Source organism: Jaculus jaculus, chromosome 6 (genome assembly GCF_020740685.1).
Source record: "Jaculus jaculus isolate mJacJac1 chromosome 6, mJacJac1.mat.Y.cur, whole genome shotgun sequence".
Lineage (NCBI taxonomy): Eukaryota > Metazoa > Chordata > Mammalia > Rodentia > Dipodidae > Jaculus > Jaculus jaculus.
This window is the reverse complement of record NC_059107.1, coordinates 117,693,273-117,700,165: the sequence shown is the minus strand read 5'-3', so window position 1 is coordinate 117,700,165 and position 6,893 is coordinate 117,693,273. Positions and strand designations below refer to the sequence as shown.

At 33.4% G+C, this 6,893-nt stretch overlaps 1 pseudogene; it reads left to right on the top strand.

Moving 5' to 3' along the window:
* The first annotated feature begins 4,937 nt into the window (after nucleotides 1-4,937).
* On the top strand, nucleotides 4,938-5,355 carry LOC101616070 (annotated as a pseudogene).
* Nucleotides 5,356-6,893: the final 1,538 nt, after the last annotated feature.

The window sequence follows — 6,893 nt, the reverse complement described above, 5'->3', positions numbered from 1 at the left end:
AAGTAAGCATTGCTAGTGTTGACGCTGAGACATGAAGAGATAAAGTACAGTGACTATGACTAGAAATGGAATAGTAAAATTGTCCATATTCATTCTCTTATTTTATGTGTATGTATCTGTTTGTGGTTTTTATGTGCATATGCATGATTTTGTGTGTATGGGCCCAGATGGAGATGCACATGTGTGTGTGTGTGTAAGTAGCCATAGGATGGCATGGGGTGTCTTCTTTAGTAGTTACCCACCTTGTTTTTTGAGACAGGCTCTCTCACTGACCCAGGAACTCTCAGTCTGTTAGACTAGCTAGCCAGTGAACCTCAAGGATTGCCTGTTTCTGCCTCTCCAGTGCTGGGATTACAGAAGTGTGCAACCATGCGTCATACATATATTACATAGGTTCTGGGGATCCTAACTTAGGTCTTTATGCTTATGCCTAAGTCATTAACCCACTGAGCCACTGCTCCAGCCAAAAGCTGTCTTTATTATTCAGATATGATTGCTTTGTGGAAGACCCTACAAAAATCTATAAAATCATGAAAATAAAATGATATATAAATTTAAAGTAAGATCTCCTAAAGTTTATAGGTAAATTAATACAATAGAATGATAGATTAGATAATAATTTCCTTTTTTAATATTATCAGCAAGCAGTGAAAGAAAATTTGAAAGAGAAAACCTTATTGAGAAATAGAATCAAAGTAAGAATATTATTTAGGAAGAAATATAATAGGCTGCAAATCTTAAGTCAAAAACAATAAAACTTGAGAAAAATTAATGAAGACTTACTAAAGTATTCTGTTTTGGGGGCTGAGGAGATCTCATTATGAAGCTGTCAGTTCCCTACAAATCACGTTATACATTCAGCAGGATCTTTCCTGGTGTTAATTTTATTAAGGTATAATCCACATATAATGAAAACTACCATTGGTAGTGTAAAATCATATTGTTTTTATTATATTCACATAGTTGTTAAACTAACCCTACAGTATAATTTTAGAAAAAGTTCTCCATCATTAAACCTTATACCCAATAGCAGTGATCTTCCCTCTTTGTAACATTTCCTCAAATACCTCAGTCTATTTTTTCTATGCATTCACTTTTTATGGACATTTCACAAAGTGTATTCATAAAAAAAATGTATAAATGCCTTCTTTCTATTTATAGGTCAATTTGAGGGTTCATATACATTGTAGTGTGTGTAAGTACTTCATTCTTTTTAATAGATAAATGGTAACTAATCATAGTATATATCTCTGTTTGCACATGTGTAGCATATATGGTGCTGGTTATGTGTGTGCTTGTGTGTGTGTGTGTGTGTGTGTGTGTGTGAGAGAGAGAGAGAGAGAGAGAGAAAGAGAGAGAGAGGGAGGCATGTGTATGTGAAAATGAACAGGTATGTGGAGGCCAGAGGAGAAAGTTGGGTTTCCTCTATCACTCACCCCCCTAATGTCTTTAAGATGAAGTCTCTCTCTGTCTTAACATGGATTTATGGGTTTCGTGAGCCTCAGTGATTGGGGTGAAGAGAGAAGTGGCTATGTACAACTGGTTATCAGGGTACTAGTGAACTGAACACTGGAAGCCTAACGCCCTCACATTCTGGTAATCATCACTTAGTTGCTGTGTTATATCCCCAGATCTTCTATCTCTTTCTATAAAATAATGACAGTTTGGATGTTTCCCCTTTTAGCTTTTGTTAATGCTACTATGAATATCTATATTCCTGATTTTGTGAAAATATAGGACATTTCTCATGAAAAATCTAGAACCAGAATTGCTGGGTCACATGACAATTCTATGTTTCTTTAACATTTTGAGATGTTGTTCTACTGTTTTCCAGTAGCTATGCTCCTTGACATCCCTAATAGCAAGAAACGAGAGCTCAGATCTGTGAGTACTTCTTAATACCTGCCTCTTTATTTTGGCTACCTAAATTATTGAGGTGATTTTGACTTACATTTCTCTAATTACATACAATATATATAGTTCTTTCTATGAATTTATTATGAATTTCTACATTCTGTTTAGAGAGATATGTATGAAAATCCTTGATCCATTTAAAATGTGCTTTTATAACTACACTGAAAATATTTTATACATTTCAGACACAATTATTTGCCATGTATATTTTTATTGAATATTTTTGCCTCTTCTGTGGATGCTTTTTTATTTTATCAAAAACATATCTTTTTATATTTTTTAATATAAATCATTTTGTAAATTTTATACATTTATATAATTTATTTTGGTCACATTGACTTCCATCCATTATCATGCCTCCACTCTCCTAATGAATCATTTATTCCCAACCAGTTCCCACTCTAATTTGGTATCTTCTGGGGGTGTTGCTGGAATTTGTCCCAGAATGTACCTTAGGGCTGTACTCCACACTCTGCCCCCAATTCCTCCTCCTCTAGTCAGGTGTCTGTAGACTCAAGTTACAATCTTTAATAAAACACTGAGTCTATGGGAGATATACATTCAAACTACCATTGAGGGAGTTAAAATCACTGAATATACTTAGGGTTTCTTGCGTGAGCTTGGGTGTGAGATTATTTATAAGAGTACCTGCAATATACAAGTGGCTAGATGGCTACAGAAAATGTTTCAAATTCCTTCAGCAACTACTAATGATCAGAAGTATGTTTTATGGTGTCTTGATACTTAGTGTTATGATAATGTGATTTTTTCCAATGATATCCTATAATAGTTGAAGAATTATAATTCAAGTTCAGCAAGTATTTTTAAAAGGATGTTGAAGTATGTTTGTTTCATCTATAGTAATAATCCAATGATATTTTCGGTCCTTTATTACATAAATATGATTTACTACATTTTTATTTTAGATATTAGACAAATCTTACATTCCCAGGAGAGATACACCTTGGTCACATTTATTTGCATATGTGTTGCAGACAGGTTCTCATTGCTGGCAGAAATCACCCGACCAAGAACAGCTTGTGTGAAAAAAAACAAACAAACAAGGTTTATTTTGACTTACAGACTCAAAAGGAAGATCCATAATGGCAGGAAAAACGATGGCATGAGAAGAGGGTGGGCATCACCTCGTGGCCAACACCAGGTGGACAATAGCAACAGGAGAATGTGCCAAACACTGGCAAGGGAAAACTGGTCATAACCCCCACAAGCCTACCCCCAACAATGTACTGCCTCCAGGAGGCATAAATTCCCAAATCTACCTCAGCTGGACACCTAGCATTCAGGAAACATAATTTTATGGGAGACACCTGAATCAAACCACCACAATCTATTACTGAGTACAACAAACTAGTATTTTTTTTTTTTACAATTGTTATACTATTTTCACAGTCCACATTACTATAGTGAATAGAATATTGATCAGTAAAATTTTGTGATTGTTTTGTCATGTGTTTGTTACAAAATCAATAAATAACTACTGATCTCATTAGGTGGAGCTGAGAAATGCTTTATCTTCTATTTTTGGAACAATTCATACATGCTGGGTTAGATTTAATTCTTCCTTAAGCTTGTTGTAAGATTAACCAGTATAACCAACTGCAGGGAATATTTTTGTGAGAAGCTTTTAAGTTACAAATGTAATGTTCTCACTTCTAGAATTTATTCATTTTCTCATTTTAATGTCAGTTTAATTAATTTATGTATTTGTAGGAGTGTGTGAATTTTATTTGGATAAGTTGATTTATTGTTATATAGCTGTTAATACCGATGTGGAAAATCAATTTAATTTTAATTCTGTATGGTCTATAATAATGTCCTCTCTTCCACTGTTATTTGTAATAATTGAATCTTCTGTCTTTTATTTTGGTAGATGTAAATAATGTTTTGTTATTTTTATAAAGGTTTTGTCAATGAACTCAAGTTAGGACTATTGATTTATTTTTATATTTTGCAATATTTAATTCTAATATTTCTTTTCTTTCCTCTGCTTGCTTTGTTTCTTGTTTCTTGAGATGGAATATTAGGTTATTGGTTTGAGATAATTAATATTTAAAGGAATTTATAGTTACAAATTTCCATTACTTAGACAAATTAACCAGTAGAACATAATAAAGCCTGGAGTATGATGCATATTTATATGGTAAATATACCATTTGTTGAAGGCACTAAATATAATGTTAAATCATAATAAAAACACCTTTTCATTACTCAGAGCAAGAAAAGGTAGATATGATTATGGGAAAAAGTAAGTCTATCCATATCTTACATTGCAAACTTTCAAAAAAAGTTAGAAAATGATTATACCTGTACATGCAAAAGATTAAATTTCTTTTTTTAAAAAAAATTATTTATTTATTTGAGAGAGAAAGAAGGTGAGTGAGTGAGAGAATGGGCACACCATGGCAAAAGATTAAATTTCTATGTGAAAAGGCCAGAGATTATTTTAAGAACTCCAGCACATGGACACTTCTTATTCAGAACACATCAATCATAAAGGAAAATGACAAATTAAACTTGAGCAATTAAAAAAGTCTTATTGTGGAATATTATAAAGATATAAATATTTAAGCAGTGATTTAGAACATATTTTTAAGGAAAGGAGAGATTGCTTAGTCCTTAAGGCACATGCCTACAAAGTCAAAGGATTTAGGACCAGTTTTCCCTCACCCTTGTAAAGCTGGAAGCACAATGTGGCGCATGTGTCTGAAAGTTGTTTGCAGTGCCTAGAGGCGCTGGTTCACCAACTCTTTTTCTTTCTTTTCTTTTCTTTTCTTTTCTTTCTTTGTTTCTTTCTTTCTCTCTCTATATCTCTCTATATATATGTATGTATGTATGTATATATTTAAATATATGGTATATATCTGCCTTTTTCTCTCAAATAAGAAATAAAATATTAAAAAAACACATCAGATAAAGTGAATATCCAAAGTCCACAATCTCTTAAATAAAGCTTGAGCATGTAAGAGATCATTGGTGTTATTAAAAGGGCTGCAGACCTTTTCCGAAGAACCAGCAACATGGCGGAAGTGGAACAGAAGCAGAAGAGGACACTTCGCAAGTTCACCTGCCTCGGGGTAGACCTCGACCTGTCCTATGAGCAGCGGCTGCAGCTGCACAGCGCCAGGCAGCACCATGGCCTGAGCAGGAAGCAGCACTCGCTGCTCAAGCGCCTGAGCAAGGCCAAGAAGCGGGCGCCGCCCACGGAGAAGCCCGAAGTGGTGAAGCCACACCTGTGCGACATGATCATTCTGCCTGAGATGATAGGCAGCATGGTCGGCGTGTACAGGAGCAAGACCTTCAGTCAGGTGGAGATACAGCCCGAGATGATTGGCCACTACCTGGGCGAGTGCTCCATCACCTACAAGCCAGTGAAGCCCTGGCATCGGCGCCACTCACTCCTCCCGTTTCATCCCCCTCTAGTAGCTGTGGCAACAAACGCAGCCTAGACTCTAAAAATGTAAGTAAATAAATAAACAAAAATAAATAAATAAAAGAGCTGGAGAGATGGCTCAGCAGTGAAAGGCACTTGCTTGCAAAGCCCAATAGCATATGTTCAACTTCCCAGTACCCATTAAAGCCAAATGGAAAAAGTGACATCCTTCCAGAGTTCATATATTCATGCTTTGGAGTTCATTTGCAGTGGCCAGATGCCCTGGTATATCCATTCTCTCTCTGTCTCTGTCTCTCTGTTTGCAATAAATAAATTAAGATATTTTTTAAATACTATTAGTAAGAAATTTGGTCAATGTACACATGGGAAAAATGTTTAACATTATGAGTCATGAATAGAACGTGAATTTAAAATTATCAAGACATAAAGAATGTACAACACTTTGATAGGAAAATTATCTTTGGTTGTACCTTGGGCAAATTATTTGACACTTGCTCATGAACATAAGTAACTATATGTTGAAATACCTAATTCATATCAAGAAATTTATTTAATAGAAATGAAAATATGTTTTAAAAAAAACTAATAATAGTCAATCCATAGTTTCTGCAACATGAAAATAATCTAAATGTTCACCATAAGGAAAAGGAATGAGTAACATGTTGAAACAATAAATAACATAGAAGAGTCTCAAAAACATTATGCACAAGGAAATAGATCACAGATATTTTTGCATGTTTTGTGATTCAACTTATGTGACATTTCAATTCATTTAAATTTTAAAAAGTTAAAAACTAAAAGTCATTTCTGGTTAAAAAAAAAAAAAGCACAAAAGATATCTTTTGGCAATGAAAACTATGACCCTAGAGACCATTATGGAGTCTTTATTTGATCAGATTTTGAGCTACGTAGAGGTAGGATATTATTAAAGTTTATGGAATTATATTACTTATCTTGATGCATTTATTTTTGGATGAAATTATACTCCCAAACATAACCTGCAAACAAATATTGAATTGCAATTACATGATTTATTTGTTGATATAATATGGATTAAGAAATAAAAATATTTCTGTATGTTCTATTATTGGACAATTGAGTTAATTCATTGAGAATAATTAGATCCAAATTTTACACTACTGTGAAAAGTGTGTTAGATATGGAATAGTACAGAATTATAAAATATGAGTACACATATAAGTTTATAAGTAAAATTTTTCCCTAAAGAAAGTCAGATTCCTTAAAGAATTGTCATACAAATAAAACAAAATTATTTGAAGTTTTCATTGTCTACCTATAGATATAAAAATATGAATATAGACCATTTTATCAGAGGAATATAAATCCTTATTGCACAAAACACATTAATATTTCTTCAAAAATATAAATACAAATGCAAGATGGAAATATAATAACAAGAAGGGACTAACAATTACAAGAATCAGAATCCTGTATGACAAAGATTTTGGAATTGTTCAGTGGAGGTTAAAGTACCCATAATCATGGCAACAATTCTTATGCAAAGATCAAAGAATGTACAGACACACTCAAAAAAGTAGGTAGAGAT